Source organism: Halyomorpha halys, unplaced genomic scaffold (genome assembly GCF_000696795.3).
Source record: "Halyomorpha halys isolate HHAL.00 unplaced genomic scaffold, Hhal_1.1 Scaffold321.1, whole genome shotgun sequence".
NCBI classification, from domain to species: Eukaryota; Metazoa; Arthropoda; class Insecta; order Hemiptera; family Pentatomidae; genus Halyomorpha; species Halyomorpha halys.
The window spans coordinates 55,387-78,419 of record NW_027115809.1 but is presented as its reverse complement, the minus strand read 5'-3'; the positions used below and the strand labels follow the sequence as shown (position 1 = coordinate 78,419).

The window sequence follows — 23,033 nt, the reverse complement described above, 5'->3', positions numbered from 1 at the left end:
TATATCTTGAGCTATGCTTTTTTCATATGACTTCATTTTTATATTCTTGAAAGATTATATTAATTAAAATATGATTAATTATAGGAAGATGGTCCGGGTCAGGAAAGGCACACACAACAGAAGAAAAAAAAATATTTATAACTTACCAACGTTTTGCCCTAATTTGAAAGGGAGCTTCATGAGGGCTGTTTGAAAATGAGGTATAAATATTGCAAAATATTTAAAGGCCATAAGAATATACATACAAAGTCGTATAAAAAAGATGAATGAAGTAAAATAAAATAATATGAATATAAATGAATACAATAATAATTAATAGAAAATACTCTAATGAGTGATTTATATTGTTGTATTCCACTTAGTTTCTTTATTTTATCCAACTCTGTAGGTATATTCTTTTATACTTTACAATGATTGTATTTTGCTCTCACTTAATCCAAATGAAGTCTAATAAAGTGCGGTGAAACGTTGCTTTCTAATAGTCTTTTCTGAAATTGTCTAAGCCTTTTTTGACAGTCATCCGGACCATTTTTTTATGATTCCAGCAAAAATACCTTAAACCAAACCATACGAAATGAACTAAAGCAATAAGTTAATATTGATAAATCCAAGCAATACGAAATCAGAAACTAGCCAACCTTGGTTGGGTTTTGTAGTCATTGGACGAGACTTCTTAGAAAGATCAGAAAATGTACATGCCTTCTCATATTCTTAAGGTAATATGAATTAACATAATCCAATTTAGTATTTCTCTTAGCAGCGTGTTTGTTTCGACTTGTTTTTTAATTTATTATTGCACAAAATGTCCATAGCTCATTATTCACACGAAGAATCGACCGCAGTGCTGCTAATTGACGTAAGGGGATTTTTATGTCCATAATTCATCGCAACCTTAGTTCCAACTAACTAAACCGGATTGCTGTTTCTTTATTCCAATAAGCTGCTTAGATATTATTGAGTGCTAGTGGAATGAATTACAGTGATACTTAATATCGTCTGTTTAAGTGATTATTAATGGTTTTCAACTTATCCCTGATGACAGTGCTATAAACAATAAAATATATTAGCATAAACAATACATAAATTCATTGGAAGATACTTAGCGAAAAATACTCTTCATCAGTTTCATTTGAAGTAAATATCATTGAATGATTTCTTGGAAAATTAGTTTCTATTAAAGTGATGAATGAAATCGTATACATAGGTCGAACTAGACAAAATAAAAAAAATAAAAATAAAATAACTTACCATATTGGTAATTGTAATACTAAAACTAAAAAATACAACAAAGTTACTGGTTTATAAAATCACAGCAGTACGTTCAAACATGATTTCAATAATATAAAAATAGTGAATAATAAATTAAGATAAGAAATAATAGGGAACGAATAATCATAGAATTCATATACCTAACAAAAAAAATTTAGGAAGTGTATGCAATTTCCAACAGGGTTAATAATTATGCCAATATTATAACTCAGATTTTAAAACTTATATATACCTAATTTTAATTATTAACCATTGATCAATTAGCATAAACAATAGAACAGTCATCCTTGATAATGATATATGACAACAATTAGCCTAATTTAACCCTTCCATTTATCTCTTGGAGGAAGGAACATCAAAGAGTGGACAAGCTGGCAGGAAAAGTGAAGCCATAAAGGTGTGCTTGTATGATGGACCTAAGGCATGGAAGAAGAATAGAGGAATAATAAGAGCCAATGGCTGCCTTCTGTCTCAGTTTCGATTACAATGGCGGACATTCGTTACAACCCCAACTTAAACCTTGCCTTCATGGGCGTGGCCTTTTTGGCTTCACTGTTGCTTTGAAAATTAGTACTCCTCTTATGTGGCTTATTGTTAATAATGCTACCATATTACACAATCAAACAATTTAATTAATTTATAATGGATCTTTTAAGAATTATTTGTGATATTTGATTTTTAGCTGTATATTTATTGAATTAAAGCATGAAAGTAGGACATAATAAGGATGACAGAGCGGGTTATTTTATATTATTATTACTACTAGTTCCGTATGAAACAAAAACGAAATGATACGTAATATAACTCTAAAAATGATTTTTTTGTAATGCTTATGAACCCCTGTCATTTTTATTTTTATTCACTTACCGATATTTGGAATATACAGTGTGGGCAATTACTACGATCGTTTCGAATTTGTATTTTTGATGGAAATACTTGTTTTGAGGTTCCAAAATGGGAAGTTCAAAAACCTCGTCACCCAAAATGGTCTATATTTGTTTGTCCGTGAATACTCTAGGCCAAAAACGAAAAGTTGCTCAAAACTAAAATTACGGATCTATGGCTAGTACACCTCGGATCTGATAGAAACTTCTTCGATAAAATCGATTGACCGACATTACTGCTTAATAGAATCGTTTTTCATCTTTTTTCGATTTTGTTGAAAACGGCTCAAATGATTTTGATTCAACTCACAGAGTCAATTTACAAATAACTGGTCTTTAACATCAGCTAGATATTATCCGCATTGGAATAGTTTAACAGGGCTGAAACAACGAACTTTCAAAAAGTCTTTAAAGTAATTTTGTTTATTTGAAAAAAATAACAGTACTCATTTTTAGCAGTATTAAACAATAGATAGATATAAAATAATAAAGAATTTTATGAATAAATAAAGGAGAAAAGAGGAAAAATATAAATATTCAATCTTAATGAGATAAGCCGAGACCACCAGATCTCTTTCGATTGCATTTTGGCTTCATCATATTTTGTTAAACTGTAGTATTCTAGGCAGGAACAAAATTTATGTTCGTTGTCCCCACCTTATAAGTCTTAATATAAGGATTTTTCTTAACAACAGAATTATTGTTTAAATAAATATATTCTATCCAATTTTAGTCTCAAAGTCTGACGTTTCGGTCAATTCGGCCATCCTCAAGGTCAATCTTAATACAATTTTAGAACCACATCAATTTTTAAAAAAACTTTATGCAGGATATTCTACTCAGTCCTTTTAATTTCAGTCCACAATTACTCTATTTTGTCAATTCTTCACATTAAATTAACATTTAAACTTTTAATTTAATGTGAAGAATTGACAAAATAGAGTAATTAATGACATGAGCAGAATAGTCTGCATAAAGTTTTTTAAGATTTGTGGTTCTAAAATTGTCGTTGAGGATGGCAGAAACGATGGACTTATAAAAAATATGAATTATTTTGAGAGTAAATTCTGTAAAATTTATTTATTTAAACAATAATAACCAGTCTTAAGAAAGTTTAAAGATTATATATAAAGTAAGATAAAACTGTATCAAGAATTTTTGTTTATATTTTTCGCCTTTCCTGGTCTTTAATTTTTTTTTCTCGAATATTACGAAAATAGCAGAACTTCAACACGAGCCCACCAATCTACACACAATTTGGGTACGTTTCTAGAACGGCAAGTGAGAGTGATGTGATGAGCGCACTGCATCCGATTTTTATTTTGGATATCACATATTTCAGTAGAATAATTATGAATTCTTGAAGATTGTAGGATGGCTGTAAGACCGAAACGTTGTGAGAACAATAATGAAATAGTGGCGAAGCATCATCGGCGCATCTTAACATAATTCACAATCTGCTTTCTCCTAATGTCAACTAATAATGTATGTTGCGAACAGAACTAGAAATAAGAAGGTCTTAGTTACTAACATGACCTGTATAAAAATAACCATTCTAAGCAGTCAAAAAGGTATAAGGACATCATATCAGATAGAAATATTAAAAATATGCTATTGCAGAAGGTCAAGGCTTATCTGGAACCGTCGAGGCTATTCGAGTGCTGTTATCTGTATTGATAAGGATTACTATAGATCTAGCCACCGTTTAGATCTATGAGAATTCACAATTTATTGAAGGAGAGTTGAGCAGATCAGTGTTTTATTCCTCGAATACCCGAGTCAAAAGTATCATAGATTACACTTAAATACAGTTCACGAAGTCCTTTAAGAAAATATAGCAAGTTATTATACAATGGATAACGATTTACATTAATTATTAATTATATCGGTAAATAACGAAGTTTGTAGAAAGATGGTCCGAGTGCTGGTCGAAAAAGATACGAAAACCAGCAGAAAATCTATTCATTAGTAAACGACATTACGCCTCACTTTGCAGATTCATCAGGAGTAAATAAGAGCAATATAAAAACATCATAAAGTATGATAGCACAGCAAGAATATACTTACAAAGTTACAAGAAAAAGGAATAAAAAATTAGGAACGCATTAAACTAAAATAATATAAATAATAGAATCCTAATTGATACCAAGTTCAGTAATGAGTTATATGGACAGTACTTGTTATTAATTAATAATTTATTCTTTTATATCTATCATTTTAGTTTACTGCGTTCCTAATTTTTTTATGCAAATTTCTATGTATATTCTTGTATTTTTTCACATTTTACAATATTTGTATCTGTTCTAGTTTACCTCTGCAAAATGGGGAGAAACGTCAGTTACTAATTTACTAGTTACTAGTTTTTTTTTTGTTTTTTTTTTTTTGTTTGTTTTTTTTTAGAAAGATATTCCAGATTAATAGTTTTTTTTATTTTAAATTTTCTTATAATGTTGAGGACAGATTTGCATTTTATTAATATTCGATTAATGGATACTGTATATCTTGAAACGTAAAAATTCGGCTGAGGCAGATAATTATTTTTTGTTTCACTGAAGGCGTCAGCCCTGTGGGTTCGGGAGCCATACGGGGTCCACCTAGCCTAATAACCTTAATTGGGATAAAATCTGGCGAGCTTCTGACCACATCACCTCCTTCCACAACCGTTGGTCTAGTAATAGTACTTTACAAAGTATAGCGCCCCTGACCCTTTAAGGGTTGTAGTGATTCCATTTTTTTTAAATTATATTTCTTGATCCTCGATGTTGAACAAGCTTTTGATCGAGTCTGGCATCCAGGTCTGCTCTATAAACTTCGTCAATTCCTACCCCCAACATATTTCCTTATAATCCGCTCCTACCTCACTGATAGAACCTTTAAAGTAAATCATAACCTAGCCTACTCATCTCTCTTTTCTCAGTACGTCGGTGTTCCTCAAGGTAGTGTCTTAGATCCCATTCTTTATACGGTTTATACAGCTGACATCCCAACCCACCCTAACACAGTCCTAACAACATACGCTGATGACACATGTATACTTTCTGTAAACAACGACCCAACTAATGCATCACAAACACTACAGGCACACATAACATCTATTGAAGAATGGTGTAAAAACTGGAGAATCAAAATAAATCCTGACAAATCCCACCAGATCACCTTTACTCTCCGTCGTAAACCTCTGCCCTCCTGTCCTACAGTATCCTTTCTAAATACACCACTAATGCCTGTTGAACAGATTCGATACGTAGGACTCCATCTTGACAAGAGACTTACTTGGAATCCACACACAAGACTGAAACGACAAGAAACTTCTCGTAGATTCCGATTGCTACAACACTTACTTGACAAACGCTCTAAACTTCCCATTCACTACAAAAAATTAGTATACACTACAATAATCAGACCAATGTGGACATATGCAATTGAGCTCTGGGGCTCCACCAAACCATCAAATTCTTTTCTTCCTGTATCAAGTCATTACAATCCAAAATCCTACGTAAAATCCTTGATGCTCCTTATTACGTCACAAATAAACTCATTCACAAAGACCTTAACATCCCATTCGTTGCAGATTTGACCCAAAACAGATATGCGTCTTTTCATTCCAAACTCCTTAACCACCCTAACCCATTAGTTCTTAATCTTTCATACTTAACAATCTCTGAAATCCTCCGAGGCGTCTGAAAAGAAGATGGCCACGGGACCTTCTAATTTAAATTAATGTTTGAAATACCACCAATGGGTGGCTCCTTCCCAAGATTTTCAAGTGTATATGAAACATACTACATATTTACCTATTGTATTATTTTGTACAGTTGTATATTACATTAAATAAATAATTTAAAAGAAAAAACATTTCTTGAAACGTTAAACTTCAAACTTTGAGGGTTTTAAGTTTTTTTCTTAGTCAATTAAAAATGGTTCATCATTGTTGTGTGTCCACAACTACTGCCACTTAATCACTTTTCTCTCAATTATCGAAAATATTATTTATTTGCCGATGGTAAAAATGTTTCCAGTATCAGCGACATAATGATGGCTCGATTTCGATTCCCATTTTGTTTTCTTACAGGTATTAATTACTTAATAATTACCTTTTAAATAACTGTAACCATATTCACAATTCACTTTTTGAGTAATGCGAAAAAAAAGTTTTCTGTTTCTTCATAACTTTTTACTTTATAGGACTTGAGGTAAGATTCATCAAATTATTTTTGGTCAACGCATAGAGAACCCACTCTTTTGGGACACAAGCATCGGTTGCTGAATCGTTAAAAAAAAAAAAAATAGTTCATTCGTTTGACAGATATTATAAAAATATATATTTCTGATTTATTCAAAGATTTTGGATTGTGGTTCCCAAAGATTTTGATTTTTTTTTACTGCTTATCTCAATAATAGAGCCTATGTCCTCCTCTCATTCTATAAAAAATGTCTCAAAGTAGCAACATGTATACATAAAGATAAATATTTGACCAAAATAAAGTTGTTTTTGTTCGTTCTTCAAAAATAACAATATTTATGTTTACAGAATCGGATGTTTTAAGTAAGGAAAAAGAAAAGATAGAAACAAAACAGGAAAAATTTTGTTTGTAAGTTATTTTTTTTAAGAAAAACATTCTGTAACATCTCATGTTTTTGCAGAATTTTCAAAACAACACATATGTTGCAATGCAGATTTCAGTTACACAACTCAATTATGAAATTAACTAACAACCAATCACATTGGAATTAGCTCTAATTCCTGTAATAATTAAGAACATTTATGCAATACTATTTTTTTTTCATGTAATTTAAAGAGATCACTTATACGATCATTTCTAAATAAAGGAACAGTTTTTCTAACATTTGGTGATATGTTGTGATCAGTTCCGAACTCGAAAGAATTTTTATGAAACTGTTTTCATATGAAACAAGTGCAATAGATTTTATTTTCTATCATTTCTGATAGATCAAACTTCATATAAATACGATGTGTTTTTAATATTTTTATGTGTTTTCTAATTGTATATTGTTTTCGTTTTTAAATAATATTTTATATATAATCTTTTTAATTTCTTGGGATTGGTATTTATTGTTCAAATAAATCAAATGGCATCCATGTTATGTCTCAATACTCTTTATTATGTCATCAACATTTCAACGTTTCGGCCAATTCGGGGAAGGACAATCTTTTTTAATATTATTTTTTTTATATTAATTATAACAGATTGTATGCGTAAAGAACATGATCATTATAATAAAATACTTCTTTTTTAAATATCTTTATTGAAATTTACAACTGTATATTACATAATACATTTAGTAAATCTGATCTAAGTTAAATTGGAGTGTGACAGGCGTGTAGAGAAACTACCCATTGGTAGCACTCTAATGACATTTTACATTAGCTGGTCTCGTGGCCATCTTCTTTTCAGGCACCTCAGAGGATTGTCAGGAATGGAAGAGGATGCAAGATTAGAAACTAGGAGGTTTGAGTGGTAGTTTATAATGGAAGGAGTGATATCTGGTTCGGGCTTGATCGGTTACATAAGGAACATTAAGGTTATCAATATATAAAATCATTATGTATGATTTTATTTGTGACAAAGTAAGGAGCATTGAGGATTTTAGGAAGGATTTTGGATTGTAAGGATTGAATACGAGAGGAATTCGAAGGTTTAGTGGAGCCCCAAAGCTCAAAGGACAATCTTAAATATAAATTTACACCTCACATCCAGTTATTTAAAAACGTTTTGTAGACTATTCTGCCCAGGTCATTAATAACAAATCAAATTACCCTATTTTGTCACGATTTCATAAATTTTTAAAACTTTTAATTTTAACATAGCAAACTATTGATCAATAGTTATTTTTATATTTTGGAGGACCTTTCGGACATATTCTCCATTATCCAGTACATCTACCAATTATTACTTTACAAGAATACATCAAACGTTAGATGTACTGTTGCAGTAAATTATTATTGATCAGTTCCGAACTCCAAAGAATTATTGTGAAACGCATGATCATGGTTAATAAAATTTTAAAACATTATTTCATTTCCAGAAGTTTCACTTGAAGGTCGGCCAGTCCTAAGACTGCCACAATTTTTTATCGCGAGGATAATAAAAGAGTGACATAGAATTTACCAAAAATAAGGATTGGAGAAGAGAAAGTGGGAAATAAGAGGAAACAGTTAAATTAGATAAAAGTAATTATTTAAATATTCAAAGGATTAGTAAGTTCCTGGATATTTGTTGCTACTGAACTTTTTTTACTTGATCTCTACTTAGTTAGTTTGCATTAGAATGTCGAAGTGGAATGTACTATTTATAATCTGCATTAATGTGGCTTATAGCTCCGATATGCCCATATTAGCTTCTAAAAGAAAATAGGCTATTAAGTTTTTATACAGAATGCCATTGAGAAATATCCCTCTTCCTATAAAAAAAAATATGATACTCTAACAATAATAACCATATTAATCTGAATAGGAATATTTGTTGATGGTAAATAAATAATAAAAAAGTAGAGATAACAATTTGAATACGTTATTGTCCTGTTCACAATCATATTTCTTACAAACTGTGACGTACTTCACCTCTGGCATCTCCGCTTTTCTATCTACTATTCCTCGTACCCTCATTCATACAATTCTGTGTCCTTTATAACGTCAGAGTATTGTCACTAACCACATTACGCTATAGGCTATTGACTCATATCTTGTCTACGCTTTTATTACATTTTTTAAATCTAAAATCATAATAACGAATCAGAGCCGTCTTAAGTTAGAGCAGAGATATATTAGCATATGAACTATATGCTAGTTCTAATTATTTATTTAATAATTTACAATAGGCAGTATCCTTGACTAATAGGTAATAGGATGGAATTAAATTTGAATATTTTTTGGTATATATTAAAAATTAACGATTGGAAAAAAACCTCAAAAAAATTATTACGAAAGGAGTAAAACTCCTATGATGTTTGTTATTAGTCGTGAATATTATATGAAGAGAAAATGTAGTTTGTGGATAACACAAAGCAAAACATATTTTCTTAATATTTATCTTTTTTCTCCCCTATTATGAATTATATTACTATATTTTCATACTATTTTTTATTTTTCTATATTATATACACTTATACAATATATTTTCTTCTCATACAACTGATGTATCTATATTATTTCTTAAATTACATTTTTATTTTTTTATCCTACCAGTGATGCGGCGAGAGTTATGGTTGTTTTCTTATTTTGTACTGAGTCCTTAGGAAGGTTAGAAATTATGGCCAAAATGTTGGCACTAATAAAATAAATTTCTTTTTCAAAAATGATCAGCGAAAATATCTAGAATTTTGCGGATGAAAATTCTCATGAATCGTGCAGGAGCGTCGCTTCTGGGTCCAGTCGAATAAATGAAGTAATTAATTGCAACAAGAGCTAATTATAGACACAGTATGCCACGAATTGGAAGTAGAATCTTGGTCTATTTTCCCTATTGAGTCATTGAACCACAGAACTGAACGCAAGGGCACTTGACTAATATGAGGAAATGCGTGTTTGGTTTGAGTGGTCCTTTCTACTCGTCTCTCGCTCTGTGATTCCCGTTAGCTGCCTGAGAATTGTGATTCCCATTTCATTCTAAATTAAAAAAATTGACCTTTTGACAATATCATATTCACAGAAGTATATTTCCCGACAATAATAGTACTTTTCCTAAATATATTTGGAAACCAATTTTTTTTATGAATTATTATTTAAATAACGATAATATTAGAGTCTTTTATATTTAAATATCCAAGGTTAATAATGGTTTACTATAATTGGTAGATTTTACCCTATTGATTAGAATATTTTAATTACTACGAGTGTTTTATATTCAATATATGAGCATTGGCTTTAGAGGAGTTGAAAAGTTTTTAAAATTGCTATCATTCAATTTGAATTTTGAAATGATAAACAAAAATATTATTAGATTTTGAAAATTAAAATTACAGAAAAATATGTTTTTACGGTACTATAACATATATAAATAAAAAAAATTACTAGTTTCAATAGATCAAATTTCATATAAATAAAAAATTTTTTTTATTATTTTTATGTTTTTTTTATGTTGTATATTGTTTTCGTTTTTAAATAATATTTTATATATAATTTTTTTTATTTCTTCGGATTGGTATTTATTGTTTAAATAAATCAAATGGCATCCATGTTAAGTCACAACACTCTTTATTATGTCTAGGTCAATAATAACAGATCAAATTACCCTATTTTGTCACAATTCCATCAATTTATAAAACTTTTAATTTTAGATCAACTTAACACTATCAACTATCTTATCAACAAACTATTGATCAATAATTATTTCTATATTTTGGAGGACCTTTCGGACATATTCTCCATTATCCAGTACATCTACCAATTATTGCTTTACAAGAATACATCAAACGTTAGATTGTTACATTTAATTATTGTTACACATGTAGATATATTGTTGCATTTAAATTATTCATTGTTACATTAATATATTGTGTGTTGATAATGATCAGTATATAAAACGCGAAATTATTGTTTTTAATATTTATATTTATTTATCATAATTTGACATCTTATATCCTTCTCGGTGCAAGATATTAGTACCCAATTATTAAATATTACATTACTAATATTCCTGAAATGTATAATTATGTAAAACATTAATATTCAAAATAATATACTATTAATGCGTATTGCCTTAATTTTTAATTAAATGTGGATATAAGACATCGAATTCCAATGTGAGAGTCTTGGCCGAGAAAAAAAATAAATCAAATAATTAAGGCAAGTAAATGTTGTAAATAATTGGTTTTTATGAATTTATGTAACTATTATCAATATATCATATGTTAATATAATTATAAATAATCTAAATCCAACATTACGAGCAAAGGTTGAAAAGATTTAACTTCTCCTAATGTTATAATTTGTAGTTGGACTGGAGTGAATGTTCGAAAAGTTATCCAAAATGTAGAAATAAATGAAGCAAGATTTACTTATGATTCCTGTCAGCTGCCTGAGAATTATAATTCACATTTCATTCAAAAATTTTAAAAAATTACCTGTTAACCATATCTTATTTACATAAGCGTATTTCCCGAGAAATCATAATTGTGTTTTTTCTAAATATGTTTGAAAAGCACTTTTTTCAAAATTAATTAATATATAAATAACGATAAAATTTGAGTGAGTCTTTTTTATTTAAATATCCAAGGTTAATAATGGTTTCCAACAATTGGTATAGAAATAAATGAAGTAAGATGTATTAATGGTTTTTTTTAATAGTAAATAAATAGTGATTTAATCAATGATAATAATAATGACCTTGTAGTTTAATTACAACGTTAAACTCACTCAGAAATAGAAATTGATATCAACAACAATTTTTTAAAAATTTAAACCCCATTTTACAAATTATACAACTATTCATTTTCAGTTAGAAGCAGAACTGGTTATTTATATCATCATAGAATAAAAGTTGACGAAGGAAGTATAGGACTCCAATGGGAGTCTTCGCCGGAAAAAAAAAATATATGTATTAATTTAATTGTACTACTCGTTTCTCAAATTGTATAACTGTAATGTATTCTGTAGTTCAGAATGTATTATTTTTTTTAATGTAGAGTATCCAGGGAAAAAATTCAAGTCTTTATCTCAGGATTTTGAATTTACATAAAATATTACACGGTGATCACTAAAATCTTTTTTACATAATAGAAACGTTTTACACAAATTAGAAATATATTCTAAAAACAGTAAACGATAATAATTTCTGGGTTAATTAGTCCTATTCTCTGTGAAGTATTTTGATTACCATAATACAGAGTTAATTTATAATAAAAAAATAGAACTGACAAATTAAAATTTCATTTCATTATTGTTTGCTATAATTAAGTACATGTAATATTTTCAGATAATATCTGAGAAATATTTTTAAATAATTAGCCAATATTTTTTTTGCCATTTTACTCGGATTGTAAACCTAATTCAGATGAACTCATATTGTAAAGCCTTTAACAAATAATGTATTTAATCATTATATCACTGGTGGTGTTAATCTTGGAGATTTGATTTATAAATCTATCGCTGTCTGAAATAATTTGTTTAATTTCTATGCAAATTATTAATCATTACTTATGTATACTTAGCGATGTCATTTGTTATTTTAACGTTTCCTTATTTATTTATTATAAAAAGGTATGATGAAATTTGGTACAATTGTTGAAAAAATGTTTTTCTAACTAGTAGGTCTCATGTGTAAGGAGAGTTTCTGATTTTGATGAAAAAGTAAAAGTATCATTCTTTAAAACGTGCCAAAGTCTCGATTTCTGCCTGAAACCTATTTCGCTGTTAGATAAGTGATTTTTAAGTTGAATTACACCTCTAGTTGAAGCATAGATACATAATGTAGTTCCAGTTGTATTTGTTCCATTTGCAAAATGAAAAATAATTCAGTTACTAAGTTGGGTTGAATAAACAAAAAATAAAATATTTATTAATTGGCTAAAACAAGCCAGTTTTTGACTAACTATTTGTTGAAATGTTGATATATTTTAGTTTTTTTGAATTAAATTACAATCATACGAGAAATTTCAGTATATTTTACTTGATTATAAGATTTATCTTTCTTTATGCTTAATCATTATTTATCATTGTTTGCTATTAGTTTTGTATGTTTTTTATATTGTTTGTGAAAACAGCTGAGTCTCTTTATTTTATCTTAGTTTATTTTTATTTTTCGATTCCAAATGTTCATTATTGAAAATTAATGATGAAAAAGATAAACCAAAACACTTTTTTAGAAAGTAAAGTGTGCTGAATCTTTTCTAATACTGGTCCGATTCAGATAATTTATTGTTTTCTTTTAAAGAGAATTGAATAACTATCAAGTGATCATGCATAAAATCTATATTTATATCGTTATGAAAAAATATAATATTCGTTTCCTTCACTTTTACAAGATAGGGTCTATAGAAATATGAATTAGATAATTTTTTATTAATATATTTGTTTGAGAGTGGTTTAGCTTATTTAAAAACATATTTGATCCTTTTTCTCAACTTTATTCTTTTTAAACTTCCAACGTTTCGACCACTTAGGTCATTTTCAAGGATACCTCTATTTTGTTTTCATTTTTTCCTTTAAAATTTTTAAAATTGCCGGCTACTTGCCTTTGTCCCATTTAATTTTTTCTATATAATTCTTATCCTAAATTTAAAACTTTTATTAACCACTTTTCTTTCTATCATTTACCTTTGCAAACTCCAAACAGGTTCTGTTTGGAGTTTGCAAAGGTTAAAAAATTAAAGGTGCAAAAAATTAAATGGGACAAAGGCAATTAGCCGGCAATTTAAAAAATTTTAAACAAAATAGAGGTATCCTTGAAAATGACCTAAGTGGTCGAAACGTTGGAAGTTTAAAAAGAATAAAGTCGAGAAAAAGGATCAAAATTGTTTTTAAATAAGAAATATGAATTAATTTTCCATATAAGAAAATAAAGAGGCTAAAGGAAAGGTTAATAAATTTATAAACATTATATATTTTTAATTAATTTTTAAATTTCAATATTAAAATATTATGATTTTGTTTTTAAATATCCTCTACAGCTCAAATGATCTCAGAAGTTTAAAAAGGCTTAGCCTTTTAAAATTAAATTATAAAGATATATATTTTATATTTACTTTTATTAATTGTTAAATGCACTTATGTAATAACTGTATAGCATAGCCTCCGTGGCGCAATCGGTTAGCGCGTTCGGCTGTTAACCGAAAGGTTGGTGGTTCGAGTCCACCCGGGGGCGCAAAGCTTTTTATTATAATAGGCTTAATAAAATAACTTGTATGGTTTAGTGAATTGAAAAAAAAGTAGAAATCAAAAACTTATGTTGAACAAAAAAAACAATCTTGACACTTCAGAAACGTTCTCGATTCCAAAAAAAGGTGATTCTGTCAAGATTGGCTTGAGGCACAGTGGTCCGCATTGACAATTTGAACAGGCATAAATTCTCAAAATGGTTCTCTGATGTTCATTGGCTTTACTGAACACCTATCTTATAAAACGTATTCGATATGTTTTAGGTTGTTTCACGTTATATGTGAATTTCAAACGATTAAATACAATTTGACATTGTTAATTAATTAATTAATTAATTTAATCGTTTTATATAATATGAAAACTGGCTAAAAATGTATCACCCTTTTCAACTTTAAAGCAAAAGTGAATCCAAGAAGGCTACCTTCACGAAAGGAGCGTGCACGTTGAGATTAATAGGAATGAGGGCGAGAAATAGCAGGAATAAAATATGGTATATATTATCAGGGCCCTGTTTCATAATAAAGTACAAACTAATATCCTAGCAAAAGAAGTGATAAAATGAAAGTTTATTGGTACCGAAAATGGCAGGAATTTGAGGAATGTTTTGGAGTTAATCTTCGAGACATAAATACATACCTATAATGAATACATGAAGACATGAATACATACCTAATACGAGACATACCTACTCCATATTAACGGGTCGTTCAAATTGAGCATTGAAGTTAAATTAAATGAGTTGGTGAATTACTGCTATGATTTTTTAATATAAAATGATAATGAAAATAATATTAATCCTCCAAAAAAGACAATTTGACTTTATCTTAAAAAAAAGAAAATTGATTTGGATTAAAGTCGTTGTTACATGTTTTGGGGAGGGGAAAGGCCAATCTTTGGGAGGGGAGTAGGTGACCCACTAGCCCCTGAGAGGGGAAGGGTGAGACCTGAGATCTATACGGAATGGGGACCACTGAAATAGGCGTTCAGTAAAGCCAAGTTAATATTTTGATTTTCACTGTGTACCAGTTCGATTCCTACGCCTGTAGGCATAGGCATTGTTTTTTTTTAGTTGTGAAAATGATATAAACGCGTTTACAATGGAAACTATCTAAAAATAAAAGTATATGTCATCTGGTAATCCATCGCTATTTTAAACTGATACCAATATTGATCTTAAATATCTTCTAAAACTAAAATTATATTAAAATAAAATTTTGATAATAATGTAAAGTGGTACAATTTATTTTTTTATTCACTTTTGATAAATGTATGAGTAATTGTGTAATCACTGTCACATGTAGCCTCCGTGGCGCAATCGGCTAGCGCGTTCGGCTGTTAACCGAAAGGTTGGTGGTTCGAGCCCACCCGGGGGCGCAAAACCTTTTTTATTTATAATAGGTTTAAAAGAACATGAATGATTTTATGAATTATTTTACTCTCCAATCCACAGAGCTCTATCACTTTAGAGTGATGTCCTTTGATAATGATGTATTATGTAATTGGCTCAACATGGAATATTCGGAAATATAACTAAACAATAACTATAAATGGATACAAAATGGGGCTTCTGGATCATAATCGTCCAGAGACGATTATAATTTAAATGAAAACGAATCTTTTTTTGTTTGTTAAGGGAGGCAAAAGAAAATACCAAAGTCTTCAGAAGTCAACACCTCCATAACTCCATCTTCAGGTCAAGAAGAATTGATTTTTTCAGAGTAAGAGGGAGATGGTAGCTGCTAACATATTTGAGAACATATCTATATGTTGTATATATTGTTTTCGGAATGCTTATTATTATTATTATTATAACATTCAATAAATAACAATAATTTGTTAAAAAGAAAAACCATAATTAATATAAATCTTCATTTCGACCTTAATTATGTATTTTGTATATTACCTTTATTATAGTATTATTATTTCATTAGTTTTATCTGAAGAAATAAGTTAAAATTGTATATTTTAAGCATTTAACGTTGCAGCTACCAAAACGCTCCACTAATTAAAAGTAGAACAAACAAATATTACATTTTATGCTTATTATTTTAATTTTTATTTTATTGTAATGAATTATGTTTATTATTTATTATTTTGGCACCAAAAAACAGGTGTTACCAACGGATAGAAAATTTGATATAATTTTCTCAATGTCTATATCTATTCAGTCGTTTTAAACTCACATATAACATGAACACCAACTAAAAAAATATCAAATATGTTTTATAAGATAGAGTTGTCTCTTCAGATTGTCAATGCGGACCAATCCTGACAGAATCACCTTTCTAGGACTCAAGAAAGAAAGTTTCAAAAGTGTAAAAATCGTTTTTTCGTTAAAATAAGTTTTTGATTTTAAGATTTTTTTCTTTTGATTCTCAAAGGCATGCATGTTATTTTAAGCCTATTATAATAAAAAGTTTTGCGCCCCCGGGTGGGCTCGAACCACCAACCTTTCGGTTAACAGCCGAACGCGCTAGCCGATTGCGCCACGGAGGCTGTGTAATGCTGTAATTACACAAGTGCATGTAACAATTAATAAATGTAAATATAATATATCCTGCATCCAGCTTTGGGAAGGCAGGCCCTTATATTTTGAAATAAAATTTAGAATATATTGAAATAGTAAAATTATGTTTTGATTTTTATCGTCAACTCCTGAGCGTTAAGGGCCCTCGCACTGGCAAACATATCACTCAAAGTTTTGTGCAAATAAGTTGAGCTATTATTCCTGCAAAATATTGAATGGTTGTGGATCCCTCACACTACAAAAAATCTCAGAGTCGAAGAAACTTTTCGCGTTAGAAGGACGGTGCCTCGCGTTGTACTCAGCCAGTAGGCAGCTATCTACGTCGCTTTATCCAAGGCTGAACATTCGTCACTTGTGTTTACTTATTTTTTGTTATGTTCTTAGTTTGAATTCGATTCTTCATATCAAATAGTTAATGCATTGCTTTACCTCGAATTTGTTTACATTAAACTATTAATAATGACGTACATATTTTCACCTATATAGGGATACATATTTTCGGGTTGAACTATTAATTATTAGATAGGCACTGGCCAGTTATTTTCTAGGTTGGTATCTACCTCAGTAAATACACCTATTTTCCAGGCACACAAAACTTATTGATCCTTCGTATGTTGTACGTAAGAAGGTTCCAGTAACTACAATTGACATGTCATTATACCATCGGTCTGCAGTATAAGGGCATCATTTTAGGCCTACCCAAACATTCCCTCAATATGTTTAAATAAAGTCAATAAAAAAAGACAATAAAGATATATTTTTAAGCTTCAAATTAGTTGGTAGTTACGTATAACGAAAAGAAATACATTACAGCAGGAATTATTCTTCCTCTTCCTTCTTCCTGCCTTTACACTCTTCATAGGTGGTTCGGTCATTGTAGAGCACACGGCCAAAATTATTAACAGAGTGAAGAATTTTCGTGCAAAATTTTATCAGCCATTTACAGGATAGGATTCTCAGAATACTCAACCAGTGATAAGTTTTTTTTTTCCCGGTTTTCTCTACAGATGTTGTAGATCTTTAGCTGCCCGAACCACCTTCACGCCTGCCTATCTGCTAGTGTTATACAGTTGGTTGTATGCAGTTCTTTCGCATCTTTGTTGATCCATCTCGTTTTTGGACTCCTACGTGAACACTTGGATAGTATGCTAGGTATCATTGTTTTTTAGAGGCGCCCTGATGGATTGCTATTTGACTGATAGACAGAGCTTAGGAGAAGAAAACAGTCGTTTAAGATAATTAGCTTATTGTCGTCAAGTATACGATTTGGAAAGTCTTGACGCACGAACTTCTGCTGGGAGCCCTTTCTAATACTTTCACGCATAATTCATGGCATTATTTAAATTCTTTTGATTGGAATTTAAAAACAAAAAAACACGTTGTTATAAACAGTCAAATCTAATAGTTACTTAATTTAAATAAAAACTGTAAATTAAATTAAATTTATCTCGTTTTTTTGTTTTGATTAATTGTAATGTACTTAAATGCCGTTTCGATTTTTTTTATTTCTTAAAATATAGTAAAATTAATAATATTATTGATATTGAATTAAATTCCAAATAACATCCTTATCATTTAATTACAACTTAAAAATTGTAAAAATAGTGAGACCTCAACCTTGTATTCTAACGTTGACATAGCCATGACCTCAGCGCTGGTTCTTCGTTCGAGCTATAGCTAAGTGAACTATTCTAAGTCTCATTAACCTAATGTTATTGTTATTGTTATAGTTTTTGTAACATGGTCTTTTTACGAGATCGGGTTATTATCCATCCGCCCAAACCACAATCTGAAGGACCAGAAGCTAAATGTCAGACACAGGGATCGCTCACTTCCTGGTCAGCGGACTGAAATATACCGGCGTGTAAATAGTGCGAACAGTATTCTTCTCTTTATCAAGAATACTGAAATCCAGAAAAATCTCTACTAATCTGAAACTAATGGTGTACAATACAGTGATAAAACCAGCTCTTATATACGAGTGCGAAACCTTGGCTCTAATAGGTACTCTAGAAAGTGGAGTCGAGAGATTTGAAAGGATCTAATCACAGGAGCGATCTAGGATCAGAGCCAAAGAGCTAACAGTGAACTGCTTGCAGAGACTGGTCATCTTATTAGACAATATCTTATTATATGAAGGCAAGGAAGTTAAGATGGGCTGGACAAGTGGCTCGAAGCAATCCATCAGGGCGCCTCTACAAAACAATAAATGCAAGTATACTAGCGAAGTTATCACGTTGGAGTCCAAAAACCAGATGGACGGAAAGATGTGAAAGAACTGCATGCAACAAACTGGGAAGCATTAGCCCAAGACAGCTAGGCGTAGTGAAAATTGGTTCAGGCGGCCAAAGATCTACAAGATCTGTAGAGCCAACTGAAAAAAAACAAAACCAAAAAACATCTTATTGCTATTTTATTTATTTATTTGAAAGAAAGAGAGAGCGTGAGTGAGAGAGAGATTTAGTTCACAAAAGAATTTTTTTTTCGCAGGGCTTCCCCGCCACTGAAACCGGAACCGCTACGAAAAAAAAACTTGCTCTTATCACACGCATCTTCACGCCTCCGATTCCTAGTATAATAATCATTTATAGTCATTGGATTTTTTTACTGAGAATATTTTGAGCGAGTTCTACGCTTCCATACTTTGGAGCAAGCTAAATACGAATTTGATGATTTCAAACCTAAATGTTTTTTTCTGTATATATGGAAAAAAAAAGGTTTCCTCTCATAACATGATAACCATGCATTTTTTAAAACCATGAGCCGGGTAGTAACCCGGTCAAATGATGACTAAAAAGGCTTCGGCAGAAATGGTTCAAGCCACAAAGTTGAAATTCGCAATAAGTATATTTAACTAGAATTATTTATGGTTTTTAAGTCATAAGAAAAAAAGAATAAAATTTTTTTTTTTAATCTGAATAAAATTCGAGACTGTGTATTCCCCTAAAAAAAATAATTAAAATATTTTTTCTGAACCAAAATATCCAACCGATATCTGTATGTAGTTCCTGTATGTAATCCAACTAGATTAAAGCGGATACGGTTATATGATACCTCGGATGAAAATTATCATTATATTTTTAAAATGTTAGGAATTTGTTATTGTTAAAGTAAGTATTGGTTAATGTTTTAATTTTATTTACTTTTTTTTTAAATCAAGTTTTCATGTTATGAGAGAAAAAAACGAAGAAGAAGACTTTTTTGTTTATTGTTTTTGCAAATAAAACTCAAACTCGTTTAGCACCCCTTTTCAGATTAACTCCTGTTTCGTGCACGGGTATTTGATTAATAAGATCAGAATTTTTATTTTCTGTTAGTACTTGTTCGAAAATTTACTTTGAATTAGAAATTTAACTTTTATTTTGAAATTGTACATTTACTTATTTTATTCATCTATTTGTATATTTTGATTCCGTTTCTTATGTTAATTTTCCTATTCACTTATATATATATTTATAATTTGGCTGTGGGAGATTGTAATATTTATCAATAAATATAATAATTAAGATTTAAGTAATAAATGTATAGGTAAGCCAGGCTTCAGCCAATAATATTGTACTATCTTTGCCAGACTAATTTTCTCTTTTACGACTTACTAGTCCTTGTATAGGTTTTTTCTTATCTCTATTTTTATCTTGGTCTGCCTAATTATAAATTAATGACTTTGACCAGCATGTTTTTTCTTAAAAAAAAAAAATGGAACCTTGATGGGTTTTGAAATTTTCATAGGTCATTAAACTATTTATTAATAACGCCTTCAGTCGGATACCACTTATTTGATTTAATTGTTTTGTTTTTTCACAATGTTAAAATCAATACTAAATTATTTAAATTAAACATTCCAACATGTATATTTGCGGTCATAGAAGAAGGCAACATTGGTAAATATCACAATATAAATATATTTTCTAACTATAATAAAATAAATACTTAAATTATTGTATTGAATTATAGCACATGTGCCTTAATGTCTTCCAGTAAAGCACGTGCGCTAATTCAGAATAACACACGTTGCTATTCCCGACATGGTGATATTGCGGGGCTATCGGAGGTCATGGGATTGGGGCCGCAGACGATATCCATATCATCGAGGGTCGCCCCGATTACAATGGAGTCGACAAAAAGTTTCATCTGATAGTCCTGGGGTCTTCTGTTCGAGGGTATGCTCTTTTTGGGGTATTAAAAATAGTTCATACTAATAAATATACTCTATTTATCAACATATACCACTCAGAATACCATACTGACGTTTCTTGACATCAACACAAACTAGTTCACTCAATTAAAGCCAAAAAAAAAAAAAATCCTGTGATAGGATTTTCAATCAATGCTTGTACAATTGAAACTCACCTAACGGACACCTCTTCCAACGGACAATTTTATATGTTCTGTTGCGAGGTATGGGAATCTTGACCCCTTTTCAACGGACACCCTGCTGATGGGCGAAGAGACCCAAATTTTTGTTACCGAGAGATAAATTTATCTCTCTCGACGGTCACTTACAAAATGTTTCAATTAAGAAAACTATTAAAAATTATTTTATGTTTTAATATAAATGTTTGCACAGATTTAAATAAATTTTGAAGTTATTCTTTTTTTCATTATTAAAACCTAAATCCCCAGAACAGACATCGCATCAAAGGAATTATTGCAAATTCTTCTAGGTAGTAATTCAAACCTAGTAAGAAATTTATTTATGGGTGAAATAAAAGCTATTTTTGATTGGATTACTTTATTTTCATCAAAATGTTTACATTTCTGTATCGTAATTAACCTATTATGTTTATTACTACGTTACTAGGTAAATAAATATGGTTTAAAAAAATGTATTTTTTTATTGATATAAAAAATCGTATTTTCAGGGGGGGGGTCTGTGGTAGCAATAAGGAATATTGACTTTGTTCTAGCCAAGATTACAACAGTTAATGAAGTCGTACCAGGGAGGGGAAGAAATTATCCATGGAAAAAACTACAGCTTGAATTGTCGCGCATACGACCCTTATTCATGAATGAAATATTAATTAATAAATATCGTCTCCATGACAGTATTAGCTATTAGTTTCGTCTATAGCTAATTTTTTCCCAACTGTAGTTTTTCTTCCTTTTTTTTTTTTGTTCCTTTTTTTCTAGTTTAGTTGTTCATCAAAATCTTTATTATTTTTTATTTATCCTTGTTTATTACTGCAAACGATATGAACTAGTCATTTATTGCAAATAAATAAAATTAAAAGACGAATTTTTGAAAATTCGGCATTGTTTAAAAGGAACTAATCAGTGATCTGAATTATCAACTAGTTTACTTTGAGTCACTGATCAGTTCCTTTTCAGTACCTTTGTGTGCATGAGATCTAAGACCTAGTTGATATTAAAGATCGCTTTTATTGTTGTTTTATTCCATACATATGTAAGTGAAGGTTAATAGTTTTTTACTACACACTATCATGTTTAAATATAATCGAGTTCCGTAAAGTTGTAAAATAACTAGTCAGTTTCTATTTTATTGGAAGTCCCACGAAAGTTTCATATTATTTACTATTTATTATTTTCCATAATTATTATTTTGTAGTATAAGATAATTACCATTGTGTTATGATTTTATTTAGTTCGCGTATTCGATAATATGCTTGTATTTCTTTTCTTTACTTTAAGAGTTTCATAACTAAAATAAGCGGGTTCGATTAAGAACATTATCTTTAAATCCTAATGATACATTATAACACACATATAATGGCAGCCTTAATTTACACTGAGCGTGGATAACTCGCAAGAGTCTTGCCTTCCCACGCTACAAGGGCAAAGCTGGTCTTCGGGAAGTCCCAGCTCTCCTCTTGTAGCTGGATCCAGGTATTAAAATCAGTAGAGCGTATCTCTACGCCTGTGTTATCAAATAACATGTTTACAATCTTACTAATAAGAAATCTTTCCAGTATTTATTTTATTTTTCATTATACACATTTCATATTCTGTCAGTTTATCACTGGACGGATAAAAAAAAATCATATTATTCTTACACAACCCTAAATAATTTAATTTCCGTGATAACCTCAAACCAAAAAAGAAGTATTATATATACCGACGTTGAAAAAATCATTTAATGCATATCTGGAGATCTATTTCCCTTTGGTAGATAACAGTATGTGAACTCCGCAATCTGAATTATATAACATATCGCCCAGATCCAAAATTAATTTTATAGTTTTATCCTTCTTAAAATGGTTTATTTTAACTTCGAATTGATGCTAATTTACTCGTTTTTGGTTTTAACAAGAGAAATTTAACACTGAAAATATGAAAAAAAAACCTAAAAACAAACTAACAATTTTTTATTAAAAGCTTTTTTTTTCATTTTATTTTATTTTTTTAAAACAAACTTCAACGAAATACAAATATTTTTGATATTTTAACGCATTAAGCTGAAAACAAAATAATGCTTTATCTAAACTGTAACAGAATTCAAGACATGTACTTTTTAATTTTTCCCTACCTTCTAAATTTTTATTTACAATATATATATATA

At 29.8% G+C, this 23,033-nt stretch overlaps 3 non-coding genes across 3 annotated transcripts; 2 read left to right on the top strand and 1 right to left on the bottom strand.

Annotated features, from left to right (window-relative positions):
- The first annotated feature begins 13,901 nt into the window (after nucleotides 1–13,901).
- TRNAN-GUU (transfer RNA asparagine (anticodon GUU)) lies at nucleotides 13,902–13,975 on the top strand. The gene has a single exon. It is a non-coding gene; the product is annotated as a tRNA-Asn (tRNA).
- A 1,314-nt stretch (nucleotides 13,976–15,289) lies between these two features.
- TRNAN-GUU (transfer RNA asparagine (anticodon GUU)) lies at nucleotides 15,290–15,363 on the top strand. Its single transcript has one exon. It is a non-coding gene; the product is annotated as a tRNA-Asn (tRNA).
- Nucleotides 15,364–16,411: 1,048 nt separating this feature from the next.
- Nucleotides 16,412–16,485, bottom strand: TRNAN-GUU (transfer RNA asparagine (anticodon GUU)). The gene has a single exon. It is a non-coding gene; the product is annotated as a tRNA-Asn (tRNA).
- Nucleotides 16,486–23,033: the final 6,548 nt, after the last annotated feature.